This window comes from Sus scrofa, chromosome Y, assembly GCF_054392235.1.
Source record: "Sus scrofa isolate SSC_HxYL_T2T_F1_AM1 chromosome Y, Sscrofa_HxYL_maternal_Yorkshire_Landrace_v2.0, whole genome shotgun sequence".
Taxonomy (NCBI): domain Eukaryota; kingdom Metazoa; phylum Chordata; class Mammalia; order Artiodactyla; family Suidae; genus Sus; species Sus scrofa.
In genome coordinates, this window is record NC_139402.1 from 9,328,087 (window position 1) to 9,346,776 (window position 18,690).

General features: G+C 47.3%; 1 protein-coding gene and 1 long non-coding RNA gene across 9 annotated transcripts in view; one reads left to right on the forward strand and one right to left on the reverse strand.

Annotated features, from left to right (window-relative positions):
- LOC106506885 (uncharacterized) overlaps nucleotides 1-18,690 on the reverse strand; it is a 545,630-nt gene that overhangs the window by 327,620 nt on the left and 199,320 nt on the right. Inside the window, exon 1 of one of the 8 annotated variants that reach the window (XR_014836080.1) lies at nucleotides 3,697-3,747. The exons of 6 other annotated variants lie outside the window; for them this stretch is intronic. The gene's annotated coding sequence lies outside the window, so the exon portion shown is untranslated. Of the gene's footprint in view, nucleotides 1-3,696; nucleotides 3,748-18,690 lie in introns of those variants that run through there. One more of the 8 variants, XR_014836078.1, reaches the window with a different exon arrangement.
- Nucleotides 9,884-14,981, forward strand: LOC110257726 (uncharacterized). Its single transcript, XR_014836236.1, has 2 exons — nucleotides 9,884-10,494; nucleotides 12,803-14,981. It is a non-coding gene; the product is annotated as an uncharacterized LOC110257726 (long non-coding RNA).

Sequence of the window (18,690 nt, forward strand, 5' to 3'; positions counted from 1 at the left end):
TTGTGCTGTATATTTTGTGAGTTTTGACACATGCATCACGACGTGTATCCACATGATAGGAGCATACAGAGTAGTTTCTGCTTTAAAATGCTCTGTGCTCCACCTGCTCTTCCCCCGCCCCCGCCAAGCCCCTGGCAACCACGGATCTTCTGTCTCCATAGTTTTGCCTTCTCCAGAATGTCAGGAAGTTGGAACCACACAGTCTTTACAGATGGGCTTCTCTCCATGGCAATGCAGGTGCGCTTCTTCCATGTCTTTCCGTGGCTTCGTAGCTCACGCCTCTATACCGCTGAATAATACGCTACTGTGTGGATGGACCACAGTTTATTTATCTGTTCACCCACTGAAGGGCAGCTTGGTTGCCATGAGTTTTGGGTAATTATGAACAGGTGGACTTTTCATACACTGTTGGCAGGAAGGCAGCATGCTACAACTACTTTGGAGGAAAGCTGGCAACATCTAATGATGCTGAAGATGCGTGCACACAGAACTCAGAACTTCTGTTCCTGGGGACACATCACAGCGCAACTCTTGCAAGGAAGCACAAAGAAAAGGTTCACTAGGAGTTCCCGTGGTGGTGCAGTGGGAACAAATCTGACTAGGAACTAGGAGGTTGCAGGTTCGATCCCTGGCCTCGCTCCGTGGGTTAAGGATCCGGCATTGCCACAAACTGTGGTGTAGGTCACACACATGGCTCGGATCTGGCATTGCTGTGACTGTGGTGTACGCCAGCAGCTATAGCTCCAATTGGACCCCGAGCCTGGGAACCTCCTATATGCCAAGGGTGCAGCCCTAAAAAGCAAAAAAAAAAAAAAAGAAGAAGAAGGTTCACTAAACACTCTCCATAACAGAGAGAACCGCAAACACACTCAGAGTGTGCCAATAAGAGAACTGTAATGGGAGACAGTTCTCCATAGGTCTTGCTCATTCTTCTGCCCGTCCTGCCAGCAGGAGCCCTGATGGCTTTGGTCTGGAGTGTCTTCTCAGGAGTGTCTGTACCAAGAACAGCCTCAGCAGACAGAACTCCCGTCTCCCTCTGGAGCAATGCACCACAGGCTTCCTGCCCACTGTGAAAGATTTGGGTCTCCGAAGCCCAGGGCCCCCCACTGTTACAGAGGCCCACCCCACATGCAGCATCCATGTGGCTCCCCCTTCTTGTGTGTGTGAGGAATAAAACCTTTACCTGACCCAGGAGACTCGAACACGTGACAGCTGACCTGTTAGCACGAAAGTAGGGTCACACCTCAGACCCTCCTCGGCTCTTGACCACTGGATGAATAGAATTGTGAAATATTTACACAGTAGGCTGCTGTGTGACAGTATACATAAATTAAAATGGCAGGTCTCCATGGGGATAAATCTCAATCTCTGTTTAGGAGAACTTAAGTAAACCACAAAAATACCTCCCGCATTTTTGTAAAATAGGTGCTGCTTTTGGAGACACTCGGATGTGTCCAACACACACGGGAATGTACACAGCATCTTCAGGGTCATGGTTACCTCGGGAGAAGCAGGGTCAGAATTGAACCAGGAAGGTTTTTAATCTGATGCAAATATGTCAAAATGTGGACATTTGTTCATTTTTGCAGTGGGGTCTCGGGGTTTTCTATACAGGTCTACAATTCTTACCCGCAATTCTGAAAAGTTTGTTTTTAACTTTCACACTGAAATTTACCTGGCGCCAAAAACCTAAGATGCAGTGAGGGTGGCTGTGACAGTCTTTACTGGCTGCGTGCTGTGCAAACCTGTGCACTTCACGTCAGAGATCTGCATGTCTCTGGTAATGGTGTGTTTCCCCGGCCCCCGCTGGTGGTGTCGGATTTGCAACAGCTTGTGCCCATTTCGAAAATCTAGAAAAGTGAGTTCTTTGTGTGTGTGTCTTATTTTTAGGGCCACGCCCATGGCATATGGAGGCTCCCAGACTAGGGGTCAAATCGGAGCTGTAGCTGCCCGCCTACACCACAGCCACAGCAATGCCAGATCCAAGCCACATCTACAACCTACACCACAGCTCATGACAACACCAGATCCTTAACCCACCGAGTGAGGTCAGGGATCGAACCTGCGTCCCCATGGATGCTAGTCATATTTGTTTCCGCTGAGCCACAATGGGAACTCCCTAGAAAAGTGAATTCTAAAAGCTCCTAGCCTCCAGGACTTGGGGTAAGAGTTTTAATCTTGAAATATTCTCTTTCAAGTGTATATGTGTATTTATTTCATGATTTACAGATATTAAAATAAGAGGGGGAAACTAGCACTTTTGAATATGTAAAACCAAATGTGCATTACATAACATACATGATTCTTTGCTCAAAACAGAGCACCAGCCTGGGCGCAGGGCCTCAGGAAGACCTCGTCAGGTCAGCCCAGTGTCCACCCCTCGTCTCCCAGCGGCGGGCAGAGTCTGTCCCTTGTACACAGCACGGAGAGGACCATTCTGGAAATGCCAGCCTCTGGTTTTCCTAATTATGAGAGCATGTTCTAGAAAACAATGACCTGACTTATTTTTAAATGTGCAAGAGAGGGCCATACAAGATTCTTCCTGTAACTGTGAAAGAACTAATACTTATTGTTGGTGGCGTCGTTGCCCCTAAGATTCCTGCGCGGGGTTTGGAATCATGGCTGATCTGAGAGCACCAGCTTCCTGGGTGGGTAACACACCTGAGCCCCTGCATCCTGGCGCAGCATGTCTCTCAGGCAGATTTCAGCTGCTCTGCACCTCTCCAGTCTCCGGAGCCAGCCCCCGGAGACAACGCTCCACTCTGCACAGGCCCTGAGCTGCTCCACGCAGCTCCTCCTGCCTCCTCTCGGCCCCAGGCTGGGCCCCCTGCCTTCTCTTGAGGCCAAGGTATGGGACAGCTTAGGGGTCAGCTCACAACCCACACAGGTGACGCAGAGATGCAGCAAAGTGGCTGCCCCACGGGAGCACACGTTTGACGGGGCGGGGTTGGAGCCCCTGGACAAATGCTTCTTCTCCCCTTCTCACCCCGTCTGGATAGTCTTGAAAAACAACCCCGATGACTCCACAGACAGTCTCAGGGAAGGAAGTAGCTCATTCCCAGTGGTGCTGGCCAGGGTGATACGTCATTCCCTTTTTTTTTTTTTTTTGTCTTTTTGCTTTTTCTAGAGCCGCTTCCCGCAGCATATGGAGGTTCTCGGGTTAGGGGTCCAATCAGAGCTGTGGCTGCTGGCGTACGGCAGAGCCACAGCAACACGGGATCCAAGCCGCATCTGCGACCTACACCACAGCCTACGGCAACACCAGATCCTTAACCCACTGAGTGAGTCCAGGGATTGAACCTGAAACCTCATGGTCCCTAGTTGTGTTCGTTAACCGCTGAGCCACGACGCCTGACACATCATACCTGAATCCGAACCCTTCCCTCCATCCTTGTCCAACCCATCTGATCTCTGCCTCCTGCCTGTGGGGAAGACTCTCCACAGGTAAGCGCCCTGCAAAAGCCTCTATCTCACACTCATCCGCTGGGAAATGCAGCCACAACGGTCTTCATACCACCCTCACCTCACTAGGTGTAGGCACTGGGGGAAGAGAAGGTTCCTTTACAACTAAAAAAACCCCACAAGTTATCTCAGAAAATTGAGATTTGGGTTGCGCTCTCCTTTTGTGTGTCATATCCTACCCAGGGCAGTGCAGGGTCTCCCCCCCAAGACCCCATCGTCTTCCAAAGCACTCACCGGAGTTGCCCCCGTTGCACCTGACTTACAGACCTGTCCAGTCATGAAAACACTCCTGTGGAGTCTGGACTCTTTGGGAGGGCTCTGTTTGATGTGTGCCTTTCAAGCCCTGTGTTTAACTACACTGCGCTACATACTTGAACGTTGCTAAGAGAGGAAATCCTCCGTGGTCTCACCATCAAAAAGCAATGGCACGTAGGTGACGGGATGGAGGTGTCAGCTGAGCCCACAGCGATCGTCACACTGCAATATGTATGCGTACACATCCATTTATGTTTGGACTCCTTAAACACACACAGTGATATGTGTCAATTAGACATCAATACAGCGGGACAAAAGAATCATGCACGCCCGTCCCTGGCGGGAGGGTTTTATCAGAGGGAGCTCCTGCTTTGCACCCCTGCCCTGGTGAGGAGCTTGTGTTTATGCATCCAGATGTAACCAACAACTCGCACAAGAGCCCAAGAGCTCACACACTGGCACCTCGGCTTCGCTTCTGTGACCCAGAAGCAGAGATTAAGCAATTGAGCTGCTGGAGGAGCGCAGCCTCTGGCCGGGACGCCCTCCCGTGCTGCTCTGAACACCTTCCTGCACACCACCGAGTTCAAACGGAGGAAACGAAGCCGCTCTCGCCGGCCCCTCTGACCTACCCTGTCGGCACCAATTTTAACTCTTCTTCCTGCCCTCAGCCATGTTCTGTGAAGCAATAAATAGGCCTAAATGTCTTTTCGGGACATTTTTATTGTGGCACATTTTTCCTGCCTCTTGCCATCTTCTTATGTTATCTCACCAAAAGCCAGCGAAACATGAAACAGATGTTCTGAACAGGAGACACCAGAGAGGCGTTCCCCTCACGGCAGCTACGAAAGAAAGCCCAGAGCTCCGCTTGCCCCGTCTCTCGTCCGATGTGGAGCCCGGCACGTTCAGGGCAGCGAGAGCCTCGGGGGCAAGATGCAGGGCTAAGTTTACCTCTGCGGAGTATTGTGGAATGGCAAAAAAAAAAAAAAAAAAATGCCTTGGCAGCTAAATGAAAAAAGGAAACTAGAGGTCCCATGCCTCTAATTACAAATGCTTTGAGATACTTTCCAAATGTCTTTGTGAAAATGGGGGGAAAAAAGATTTGTAAAAGTGTTGTTTGGAATTAAGTATATGTTTTTGCAAACAAATATATTTTTCTTGGATGGCATGGCTAGGTTACATTTCAATGGAGTTTTCTCTTGGAGAAACTGACTCTGCATTTCCCACTGCACACACACACAAAATATCACCTTATAACATGTGAGGAAGAAGAATGGGAATGAGAATAAAAATAAGGAGCAGAAAATAGGAATTTATAAAGTCCTGGTTGTTCGTTTAAATACATTTAAAGACAGAGTTACTGCATTGTCTCTTATCTCTGTGTGTTCTAGGTCTGTGCTTAGAAATATAAACATGAATAATGAACAAAATCATTCTCAGGCTTTCAGTTCAAAAAAGGAGACTTTGCAAATATGTTATACTGTTTCTCTCTTATGGCTTTTTTTCTTTTCTTTTTAGGGCCGCACCTGCGGCATATGGAGGTTCCCAGGCTAGGGGTCTAATCAGAGCTGCAGCTGCCAGCCTACACCACAGCCACAGCAACTAGGGATCCGAGCCATGTCTGTGACCTACACCACAGCTCATGGCAACGCCGGATCCTGAACCCACTGAGTGAGGCCAGAGATCGAACCTGAATCCTCATGGATACTATACTAGTCGGATTCGTCACCTTACGGCTCCTTTTTTTTTTTTTTTTTTTTTGTCTTTTTGTCTTTTCTAGGGCCGCTCCCACAGCATACGGAGGTTCCCAGTTCAGGGGCCCAATCGGAGCTGTAGCCGCTGGCCTACGCCAGAGCCACAGCAACATGGGACTGAGCTGTGTCTGCGACCTACACCATAGCTCATGGCAACGCTGGATCCTTAACCCACTGAGCAAGGCCAGGGATTGAACCTGAAACCTCATGGTTCCTAGTCAGATTCATTAACCACTGAGCCACAGCGGGAACTCCTCTTATGCCTTTTTAAATTGATGGTAAAAGAGTGATTAAAATAACAAATCCATGTTAACAAAAACTTTACGGTATGAAGTTATTAATGGATGTGCAATTTCAAGAAGATTCTAGAACAGGATTTCTCAACCACAGCACTACGGACATTTGGGGCTGGATGTCTCTGCGGTGGCGCTGCCCTATGCAGTTTAGGAGGTTTCGTATCAGCTCCAACCTCTACCCACTAGATGCCAGGGGCATCTTCCCCTCACCCCCAATTAAAATAATGCCAACATCTCCAGACACTGTCAAGTGTCCCCCCGGGGGGGGGCACCATTGCCCTGAATCAACCGTGGGTCTAAAGAGAGAGCAAACACAGGAAAGTTTAGTCCCATTCAGAAGTTCTCAGGCCAGGGATCGAACCTGCAGCACAGCAGCCACCCAAGCCACAGCAGTGACAATGCCAGATCCTGAACCCACTGAGCTAACAGCAAACTCCCCAGATTCCTGTTTCAAATAGGTCGTTGGACCGGAAAGTCTTGAAGATATCTCCCAATATCCATTCCCTTGATTTAGAAATGCTAAATTAACTAGCAGAATTTTTATGATTTGGTAAGAATCTCAAAGAGTAATGACATGTTTACAATGAACCAACACAGCCCCTAACAACCACCCCCACCGCCCCCAGTTCATAGGCCTACTCTTATTGCTGCTTTCACTACTTGGAGATGACTCTGTACCTGAAACGATGGTTTTAGCAGCTGAGCAGAAGAGACTGCAGCCTGGAAGATTTATAGAGGGCCCGACAGCAGAGGAGACAGTCCAGCCCTATGTCACAGCACCAGAGACACACCTGACAAGGATGCTACAGGGCAAGTGAAGATCCGAGCAGTGTTGGGAAGGCATGGCAGACCCCAGGACCAGGCGCAGGCTGCAGGTGCCACAGCAGAATAAGCACACACACATGCGTACGCACACACACTCTCTCAAGTGCACACACGCACCCTGACACACACCCTCATTTACATAGGCGCACACAGACCTGTGCACACTCACTGTCATGCACACACACACACACACAAACACTACAGGCAGAAGAGCACGCAGCCAAACGTATCCATCCCTGAGGAGAGCGTGTTCTTCCCGCAAAATTAAACCAAGAACCCCGCCATCGAGGATGAGTGTCACAACTCCAGCACTGGAACACCTGCCAACCGAAACTGGAGCTTCCCATCAGTAAGTCCCTTCCCTGGGCAGGGAGCCCTCGGCCTCCTTGCTACTGAGTGTTGGGTTGAGCGAGAATCGTGAGGCAAGGGAGGAAAGCCTGGAATATGAAAAAGGAAGACGAAGAGAAAGAGAAAAATGGAATACACCAGAAACAAAGATAAACAGGGAGGGGGGATTAAAAAGAAAAAAAAAAAGAAAAATTAACAGGCTCAGACACATTTAAGAAGACATTTCGTTCAAAACACAAATCAAAGATCCTCCTAATAAGAAAGAACTTTTTAAAATCGGGGAAGAAGAGGACACTGGGAAATTCAGAACCTGAGAGCCAAAATGATAAGAGGAATCAAGAAGATGAAACTAATAGGAGTTCCTAACAAATAAGAGGAAACAGAAGAGGATGCTTTCAAGGAAATATTTTTTGTAAGCTTCCCAGAACTGAAGGAAAGCGAGTGTGCCCACAGCACAGGAGTCTGAGAGTTAGTGAAGAGGTGACGAAACCATCTTCTCCCTGACACATCTTTAAAAAATGCCAGAAGCAATGGTCTAACACGGCACGTTAAAAACAAGACGCCGTATCTTCGAAGTTCTGATGTTGAAAAAACAACAACAAAAAAGTACCCTAAAATTCTATGCAGTCAAACCAGTAATGAAGCATAAAGACAAAATAAACATTCAGACTTGCAAGAACAGTCTGTGTCCCATGCAAGCCTCTTAAGAAAGGATCTGTCAGGAAATCAAGAAGAAAGAAAAATTCAGATCCAAGAAACAACAGCATCTACTCGGAAGAGCCAAGAAAGGAAGTCCCAGGTGGACAGCTGCGACTTTCGTCCGAACGAGCAGTCAGCAGGTTGAGGCAGGAGCATCCAGTGAGGTCTTAAGGAACAGAAAGAGGATGCTGCACACTTGAGGGACCAGCCCGGGACGGGGTAAGGTCTGAAAGGCCAGCGAAGGCGCTGCAGGACGGGTAAAGGCGAGGAGAACAGCAACGCGGGGGACCCTCCCCACTGTAACCGGCAGGGCTGAGCCAAGCTGGGGTGGAGAGGACACCGTCACCGGGGGGAGAGAGGGCAGTTTCGCTACTAGGTTCTAATGGCTGCGCTCATGTCTGCCCCATGCAAGAGCGGTGGGGTCTCCAGCAGCAGGAAAGATGTTCAAAGCAGGAACCAGAGAGAAATGAAGTTGGCTTCTAAGACCAGCACATTCAAGAGCGACCCTGTTACAAACCTTAAAAACAGGAGTTCCCGTCGTGACGCAGTGGTTAACGAATCCGACTAGGAACCATGAGGTTGCGGGTTCGATCCCTGGCCTTGCTCAGTGGGTTAACGATCCGGCGTTGCCGTGAGCTGTGGTATAGGTTGCAGACACGGCTCGGATCTAGCGTTGCTGTGGCTCTGGTGTAGACTGGCGGCTACAGCTCTGATTCCACCCCTAGCCTGGGAACCTCCATATGCCGAGGGAGCAGCCCAAGAAATAGCAAAAAAAGACAAAAAAAAAAAAAATGGTTCTGCTCCTTCATCTTTCCCGAGCTTCTTGGCCTCCTCTTCACCATCAGGTCCTGGGATTCACATGACAGCATCTTGCGGAAACTGTGGTAAAGGCAGATTTTCTAGCCCCAGCCCGGAACAACTATGTAGGAGACGACATTGTTTGAAAACTGGATTCAACCCTTAGTAAATGCAAGCTTTTTAAGGTGCTGAGTCTTTGGTAATTGGTTAAGCAGGATGACATAACTAATAAAACACGCCAATATGACCAGTATTTGGAAAGAGGGATATGAAGCAGTGAGTAGGCAGTAATGAAGTATTTTACTTTATCACATATATTATATTTATCTTACCCTCCGAGTAAGCCAGTGGTGCGTGTCTACATGTGCTCCATCCAGAGTGAGGATTCTAAAACCACTGTTTCAGGTACGGAGTCATCACCAAGTAGTAAAAGCAGCAAGACAAGTGGGCCTATGAACTGGGGCAGGGAAGGCAGGGATGGGGATGGTGGTGTTAGGGGCTGTGTTGGTTCATTATAAACACGTCATTACTCTTTGAAATTCTGACCATATCGTAAAAATTCTGCTAGTTCATTGAGCATTCATACATCAAGGGAATCAACATTGGATGATATCTTCAAGGTATTCCGGTCTAAGAACCCAGTCGAAACAGGAATCTGGGGAGTTGGCTGATAGCTCAGAGGGTTCAGGATCTGGCATTGTCACTGCTGTGGCTTGGGTCGCAGCTGTGGCTCGGGTTCAATCCCTGGCCTGAGAACTTCCACATGCTGTGGGCATGGCCAGAAAAAAAAAAAAAAAAAAAGAGGAGTCTGTAGATTCTCGGTCTCTTCTTGCACATGACAGCGACTGGATCCTTATTCCAAGCTGCAGCCTGTTCTGTTGAAAGACGCGCTGATTATTAGAACATGCCCTTACGCTGAATCCCAAAAGCAGGGTCCATCTCAGTTCCAAGCAGAAGCACCCGCCGTGCCTTCGGAAGGGTGAGGAACACATCTCTCACTGCCAGACATCAGGGTCAAATCACAGACAATATCTGTCACCCGTCCTGCTAAAGAGTCTTCAGACTAAAAGCCCCACGACACTGGCTCTTCTCCAGAGGACATGATGTCCAGTTTCCTTCCAGCAGCCGCCACCGCCACCCTCAACATTTCTCAGTTTGGTAACGTCTGACTTGCACTGTGTGCTATTTTTAAACGCAGTAGCAAGTCTGGCATGCGCCTCCTGCCCCATTCCATTTCATCCAGTTTCTGCCAATTACATGAGGATTCAAAAAAATTTAACACGTACTTACATAAAGCACGCCTTAGGTGCCAGACTCTGAGCCTTTCACAAGTATTAAATCACTTATCTTCATAACAACCCCATGAAGTAGGTGCTAATATTATCAACATTTTACAGAGGCAGAGACTGACAAATGAGCGAAGTAACACGCCCAGATCCCTTGGCAGCCAGGACTGAAATTTAACTGAGCGTGCCTGCTCGGGACCACATTCTCTCCCCTCCTCCTCTCTCTCTCTCTTTGTCTTTTTAGGGCCACAACCCAGGAGTACACAAGTTTCCAGACTAGGGGTCAAACCTGAGCCACAGCTGCCGGCCACAGCCACAGCCACGCCAGATCCAAGCTGTGTCTGTGACCTACACCACAGCTCACAGCAATGCCGGATCCTTAACCTGCTCAAGGAGACCAGGGATCGAACCTGCGTCCTCTCGGATACTACTCGGGTTTGTTCCCACTGAGCCCCAGTGGGAACTCCAGGACTATATTCTCTCAACAATGGCACCCAGCTGTCTCAGGGAGCTGTCTGAGTCCTGATTCTGCCACTCTGTGTGGGCACCACCCTTCCCACCTGTGTGTGACCTACAGAGCTGAGAGGCAGGCCTTCGTGCGTGCCTCCACGATGGAAAGGAACGTTGAGAAGGACGAGACCAGCGCAGACTGTTTTTACGAGAACATATCTGAAGCAAAGCCACGAGGACCCAACCAACAGCCCAGCAGGGAGAAGGCTCCCTTCTTCTGCAAGCCCGCAGGGACCCCCACGTCCTAGAGAGAACTGCACCGAGGTACGTGATGTGGGGAAACCCTAGACCAGCGTGGGGGATGCTCCCCACCCCTCCTGGGGACAGGTGGCAAAGACTGACGTCAGTTTTGGTTGCCACAACGGGGGCGGGGTGTGGGAGGCGTGCTTCTGTCACCCGCAGGGTACAGACCCAAGAGGCTACAACACACGGGACGGCACCCACCCCTAACAAAGAGCCATGCAGCTCAAAAGGTCAGCAGTGCTGAGGCTGAGGAACCCTGTCCTGGATCGCCCACTCATAAAGTCAAAAACAATAACACATGGTAAGTTTTGACATGGTGGACGCCCCGAGGAAAAGGTCCCTGTGACTTAGTGAGACACACCGTTCACGGAGATGCTGGCACGCTAGCAAGGTGGAGGATGGGGCGTCCGCACTCTCCCACCTCTCCCCGCCTCACTCGACAATCAGCAACAGTAAGACGTCCAGAGGCTGCTTTCCATTCTGAAGTGTCATCTACTGCAGCTCTATTATTGTTCAAACATGTAGAGTAAGCAGACTATTTTTAACACAGGCAGTTGCTCCAAAATGCTCAGCATTAATGACTAGTTACGAGCGTTACACAATTATCATTTCAAATCATTCTAATTCCTCAGGTTCACTTGTTTGCATGCTTATGACAATGCTTGCACAGGAACTAACTTCTGATTTCTTCTCCTTAAGAGATAAATTTCAAATGTTATTTCGACGATGTGTTTTCTTGGTATGTCTATACTTTCATAAATAGCACAAAGATGATTTATTTGTTTGCAAATGGAGCACTGAGCAGAATGTCACCAAGTAATTACTACTTTTAAATTATTTTGATGTTTATAATGTTCACAAGAAATCAAAACTAAGGTATCTAATTTCTACCACAGCAACTCAGGATCCAAGCCACGTCTGCAAACTACACCACAGCTCATGGCAACACTGAATCCTTAACCCACTGATCGAGGCCAGGGATGGAACCCACATCCTCAGGGATACTAGTTGGGTTGGTTACTGCTGAGCCACAAGGGAAACTCCCTAATTCCTACCACTGTTTATTAGCTAAAACAATGTAAATACTAGAGAGGGAAGGAAAGAATCCATGCATCTTCCACTTTCCTACAACTATCTGATACATAACCTAGATGAGTCAGAAATCCCCAAATGCCCTCTGCCGCCCAGGTCGCAATTACAAGCCAACGGCCAGAGACCTCTGCGCTTTCTGATTCTCAGTGGCCAGAGGACACTGTCTGAAGAATCATTCTGTCGCATGGTGACTGCAAAAGGTCTCCAGAATTCTTTCAGAAAGTACTGTGGAACATTACAGAATCAAGATAATACCAACGTCTTTCCGTCAAAGACCAGACAGGAAAACAACAGCAGCTAATTATCGTTGGGGATGCTTGATTCATTGCAGCCTGGGAGACCACACACCTTGGGGCCTCCTCAGCATCTCTGTGAAGTGTTACCGTAGAAGGTGGGCCTGTGTTAAGAGACTTGAGGGAGGCGTCAAGAAAGTAAGGCTTTGCTTTGAACTGGATGCTGTAAGAAAGCAGAGGTAATTCCACCAGTGGACATCTTGATAAAGTCATCTAGGAGGCAGCAAGGGAAGCTGTAATGAGTCAAGAGGAGCAATCAGTCCCATTACCCAAGAACGAGGGAGATGTGGTCATTTTGCGGTGTGGAGGATGTGTGCATTTTTGTCCACGATCCAACTTGATCATGGAGCAGTCTTGCTTTTTTTTTTTCCTTGACCACTGCAGTTTTAGATCAGCCTTGTCTGACACTGGTAATTCTGTGAAATGGTTTCTGTTCAGCAAGAGAACACCAGGACCTAGCTGCGAAAGCCAGGCTGGCCCCCGGCTGCTTTTCTGTCTCTCAGTGAGAACATGAACCCAGCCGCAAGGAAAGGGAGGTTTGGTCTCCTGTCGTCTAAATCCACAAAGAGCCTGCCTCTGCTGGTCAGCACGCAGCCAACCTCCACGCTGGGTCCAAGGAGAAGCGTCACTTTGGAGACCTATGTCAACGATTTACACTAACTCGGAGTTCCCAACATGGCTCAGTGGCAAGGAACCTGACTAGGAGCCATGAGGACTCGGGTTCAAACCTTGGCCTCAATCAGTGGTTTAAGGATCTGTCCTTGTCGTGAGCGGTGGCGTAGGTCACAGACGTGGCTCGGATCTGGCATTGCTGTGGTGCAGGCTGGCAGCTGTAGCTCCAATTCGACCCCTAGCTTGGAAACTTCCATATGCCGCAGGTGCCACCCCCCCCCAAAAAAAAAAAATTACACTAAATCCTTAATGTGATTCTTCCCTTCTAAAAGCCGAATTTCTCATCTTGCTCACCTCCTGAGGGGAGATGGGAAGTGACCCACGTGGAGAGACACATCACAGCCTAGATGTCTACTGGGGCACCATCCCCGTGAGGCCAGACGCACGTTAGCTGCTGGAGGATTCCTGCTCTGCCTGACTCAGAGTGCTCCCCGCTTGGCTTGGACAGTGTCCGAGGCACCCAGGAAGAGGCCAGGGCTGTGGGGGGAGGGGGAACACTGGGGCACCGGGAGCCACAGCTCTTAGCAACAATCCAGAGATGTTCAGTCATTGCAACTGCTCTGGTACAGACCCCCGAGCATCACCATCGACCACTCCTGGCGTCAACAAAACATTCACCTTTGAGACTTGCTGGCTCCAGGCATGACAAGAAAGATTTTGTTATCTCTATTTTGTAAAAGAATGGGCCCATTCAAGTAGGCAAGCCTTGACACTGTGCTCACTCCTTACGCATTTTCCTACCCAATACCATAGTTTAAAATTTTTATATTATTTTCTTTGAAGTTTTATTAATTATAGTTGATTTACAATGTTGTGATATCTGTTGCTGAACAACAAAGCGATTCAGTTATACATATACCCATATCCATTTTTTTTCCGATTCTTCTCCCATATAGTTTATTACAGAATATTGGACGGAGTTCTCTCAATGTTTTTTTTTAAGTGGAAGTGTAGTTAATTGGCAATGCTGTGTTAATTTCAAGTGTGCAGTTTAAATATTTTAAAGAATGATGACACAAAAGAAATTATTTCTGAATGTGTTTCAAAGATCTTAAAGTTCTCGTTTACCTACAAAGATACATTTAACTTTTCTAAGAAGTAATGCCTCTGGTCATGACTTAATGCACAGAAAATTTAGTCATATTTACTAACTTAGAAATTACTAAATTGGCTAATAGTTAATTACTGTAATCAACCAACTAGACATCGACCAACCTACCATTAACCTTATTGCTTTCGGCTGCACATTTTTAAAATATTAATATTAGGGAGTTCCCATTGTGGCTCAGCAGTAACAAACCCAACTAGTATCCATGAGGACATGGGTCTGATCCCTGGCCTCGCTCAGTGAGTTAAGGATCCAGCATTGCTGTGAGCTGCGGTGTAGGTGGCAGACGTGGCTCAGATCCCGAGTTGCTGTGGCTGTGGCACAGGCCAGCAGCTGTAGCTCCAATTCGACCCCCAATCTGGGAACTTTTCAGGGTGTGGCCCTACAAAGACATAAATAAATAAATAAATATTCATTCTAGGCTGTTAATTATTTTAATTGTTTGACTTTTAAAATTTGAAATCAGTGCTGTCACTGGGTAAACCTAAACCAAATATTTCCTAAATGTGGATCTCTTTAAACAGTTAGCTAGAGTTAAACATCTATTAGGTTAAGAAAGTTAAGTTTTAAGTTCATTTTTACCAACAAATTCCCACCAGAATTAAAGTTCATCCTGCTTACACATCAGACTGTGGGGCTAAAGGATTGTTTTGGTAATTTATGCTCCCGTAGCCTTTTGAAACAATAAGAACGTTTGCTAAAGACATCTTCACTTTTTATTCTGAAAGCGTTTAAAGTTTAAAGAAGAAACACAAGAAGCCTCGAAAGCATTCCACGCACCCTCCGCAAGTTCACTCCTGAAACCACTGCTCTCCAACTGCTTATTTTCGGTGTGAGTGTTTTCTGAATCATCCATTCGAAAGTGAGTGGTTGACATCACACCCCTTAACCCTCAATACCTCCAAGCATGCCTCCCAAGAACAACGCCATTATCCAGCTGCAGAAATTGAATACCCATACATTCAAACTTCACCAACTGTCCTAAGACATGTTTTTATGGAAACCTTCTCCCCTCATCGACGTTGCCTTTGGTTTTGATGTCTGTTTTTTGTCTTGAGTGGCACTGGCATTTTCCAAAAGGACAGGGCCTTCACAGAAGGCTCTCAATTTGGGCTGGCCTGAGACTGCCTCCTGATTATTTTCAGGTTGTGCACTTAGGGGAGGCAGAAGGGCCACATTTGGCAGAAATGCCGGAAGTAAAGCTGTGTCCACGGCAGTTTGTCCCACTGTTGGTGGTGCTAACAAATCAGAATTTTCTTTTAAGCAGGGTGCGTAATGTTTCCTCTGGCCCATACGATGCATACAGACCCCCGTCGGCCTCATAAATAAAAGAGTGGCTTGAACGTTGTGTCATGACTCCCTCCCTAAGATCTGCGCCTCTGTTACATTTCTCTTCCACTCTCCTGAAGCAAATGGGTTCTGTCCATTTATTTTCATTTCCCATGAATAAAATGGGAACGAATAAACAGACTGACACAGATGGTTGTCAGCACGGTGATGATGACAACTGAGAACAGGTCTACAAAAATATCCAGCTCGCTAAACTTTCCATAGGAAAGCCTGCCTGTGGCCAACATGCCAAAAGCAATGGGGCTTGGAGGATATTTTTAGAAATTGATTATTTTAGCTGATTGCTGAGAGCAGACTAGCTGCCATGATGGAATACACATTAAACAATGCCTTAACGACCGCAAATTTTGAGCCAGCGGAACTAAAAATGGAAACCAAAGTTCTGCCCATAGATAGTCATTTCACACAGATCAGCGAGGGAATCTTGGGACCGTGGATTTGTTTGGCTCTGCTCTCCAACCCCTTGTGGCATGACTGACCTTAAAATTTCTCCCCAAGATCCTTTTCACAGCCTTGCCCAAATATCTCCCAGAAGCGAAGTTTCATACCTCCATTGGAAATTGCCTCTAGAGTCTCAGGATACCTCTAAGCATGAGAATTTAATCTGGGGGGGCGGGGTGTTGGGGACATGGCTCGGATCGTCAGTGTCGGAAAATGAGACACATGACCACGGGGAGATCTCGACAAGGCTCTTTACTTCTGCAGAAGGGTGCGGGTGCTCAAAAACCACGGGCAAAGAAGAAAAGACCCTCCCATGTGTCCCTAACACAGGGGATGCACCTGCCCCCTTCCCATGGGTCAGGTCAGGGCGCACATTTTTCCCGGGTGGCTAATTTGAAACAAATTGTTACTGGGAGAAGAGGGAAAGAGGAAGGGGTCACAGGAGGGTGTTTCAGCCGAAACCAAAGCAAAATGGAGTCACCAAGATTTCCTTTGATAGAAAAGATATTATGCTACTCTCCACAGGGGGCACCTGAAATCTCTCCCTAAATAATTTTTCTGGTCCCAACCTGTGAAGAAATAAGAACAACAGGCCTTTCCTAAAAATCTACTGTGGGTGGGAGCACACAGTGGGGAGGGAGAAAGAGGTCAGAGTTGGTGGCGGGGGCAGGGGGGGGGGGTGAGTCCAATCCACTGAGTTTTCATTTAGAGAACGTTTCTCTAATCTACAAAATTCTCACTACAACCTCTGGCTCCTCCACTGCATTCTTCCAAAGGACAGCCTTCCTAGTTCCTAAGAGTTTTGGAGGCGTTGTACTTTTTATCAATTCATTCATTGTTGAATGAATGTACAAATGAATAAATATCTTGTTTTGAGTTCCCATCGTGGCTCAGTGGTTAACGAATCCGACTGGGAACCATGAGGTTGCAGGTTCGATCCCTGGGCCTTGCTCAGTGGGTTAAGGATCTGGCATTACTGTGAGCTGTGGTGTAGGTTGCAGACGTGGCTCGGATCCCAAGTTGCTGTGGCTCTGGAGTAGGCAGGCGGCTACAGCTCCGATTCAACCCCTAGCCTGGGAACCTCCATATGCCACGGGAGTGGCCCAAGAAATGGCAAAAAAGACCAAAAAAAAAAAGGAATTCCCACAGTATTCCTGTGGCCACTCAAACTATAACTTTGTTGTCATATTATATTAAAATACTTGTTTTCCCCTTTTGTCAATGCCTTATTCATTCCACACTCAATTCGGGCAATACACAGATGATAGTAAATATGTCATCTGGGCAGTGCTTGGCAGAATTACAGATCAGCGTTGCAGTATTCTAGTGAATCTGTTAGCTCCTGCTGTATAACAAGCACCCACAAAATTCAGGAGCGTACAACAGTAAGCACTTACTAGCTCACAGCACTGTGGGTTGGCTAAGGGTTGGTTGACCAATGTTGGCTTAAGGGACAGGGACGAGGCTCTGCTGATTTGGACGGGGCATGTTCACAAGTCCAGGAGTCAGCTGGCTCAAGCCTGCTCTTCAAGCCTCACTACATCACATCCACTAATATCCCACAAGCCAAAGCAAGTCACGTGGCCAAGCCCAACATTAACAGCATGAGCAAGAATGTTCCCGGAATGAAAGCAAAGGCAACAGATCCACCTGGAAAATAACCCAACCTAGAGTACCCTCGCAACACACAAACTAGCTTCCAGTTTTTTCCCCCACTTGCGAACTATAGAAATAAACTTTCACTCTCCAGAGATACCATACTTATTCTAACCTCTGGGATTTGCACGTGCCACTCCTCTGCCTAGAACCACCCCCCACCCCCCACCCCCGCGCCCCCACCTTCCTCCCTTCATATGCCATGAATCCATTTCTCCCTTGTTTATTTTCTGGGCAATGTCAGCAGCATGTGGACATTTCAGGGCCAGAAATCGAATCAGCACCATAGCAGCAACCTGAGCCACTGCAGCAGCAAGGCCAGACCCTTAACCCAATGCGTCACAGGGAACTCCGATAAATCCATTTCTATCATGTGTCAGGTTAACTCTTGCTCTTTCTTCCTGATGAAGCCATTCTAGAAGCATCTAGGATCCCAGAATGCAAGAGAGTTGCCAACCCCAGATTCTCCCATATATCTACCGTCCACTATGCTTCCACCATGGTACCTATGGTATATCTGAAAAGTGTCCATTTCTCTCTCGTCTCGCATGGAAATCTCTCTGAGTTCAGACGGCATCCTTCTTACTAACCTTCGTGCCCCGAGTTCCTAGATCAGTGTCCGGTACACAGCAATCCTCAAAATCTTTGTTGGATGAATAATTATATCCAGCCAACAAACAAGTGAAACATGAACACTGACCTGCCCACAATATATGAAGATGTGCTACACACTGATATTTTATTTCTCCATTTTTGTTCTTACAAATGTTAAAAAACAAAAATAAGAGTTCCTACTGTGGCTCAGCGAGTTAAGAATCCAACTAGTATCCATGAGGACAGGGATTCGATCCCTGGCCTCACTCAGTGGCTTAAGAATCCAGCGTTGCTGCAAGCTGTGGTGTAGGTTGCAGACATGGCTTAGATCTGGCACTGCTGTGGCTGTGACATAGGTAAGTAGCTGCAGTTCCAATTCAAACCCTAGCCCAGGAACTTCAATATGCCAGATGTGTGACCCTAAAAAGCAAAAAAAAAAAAAAAAAAAAAAAAATCAAATTAAATTAAAAAATTAAAAATAAAAATAGGAGTTCCCATTGTGGCTCAGCAGGTTAATGACCCAACATTTTCTCTGGGAGGATGAAGGTTCAATCCCTGGCCTTGCTCAGTGGGTTAAGGATCCAGGGTTGCTGCAAGCTGCAGTGTAGGTTGCAGATGCAGCTCAGATCTGGTGTTTCTGTGGCTGTGGTGTAGGCTGGCAGCTACAGCTCTGATTCGACCCCTGGTCCAGGAACTTCCACGTGCCACAGGTGCAGCTGCAAAAAGAAAAAAAAAATTTAACTCTGCTTATGGAGGGTTATAGATTCCAATCAAACACAGAGCTCAGACTCAATCTGAGTAATACACACCACAGCAAAAACAAAAAACAAAACAAAACAAAACAAAAACTATTTGGACCAAAAATAAACTATAACTTGTAGTTTGAACTCTATAAGTCAGGATATATATTTTTTTTTATATTTACAAAATACTCTCATTACATGGGGACACATCATTTTTCCAAACTGGAACTCTTGGTTTTATTCAGTCTAGTAAGTTACCTCTTCCTCC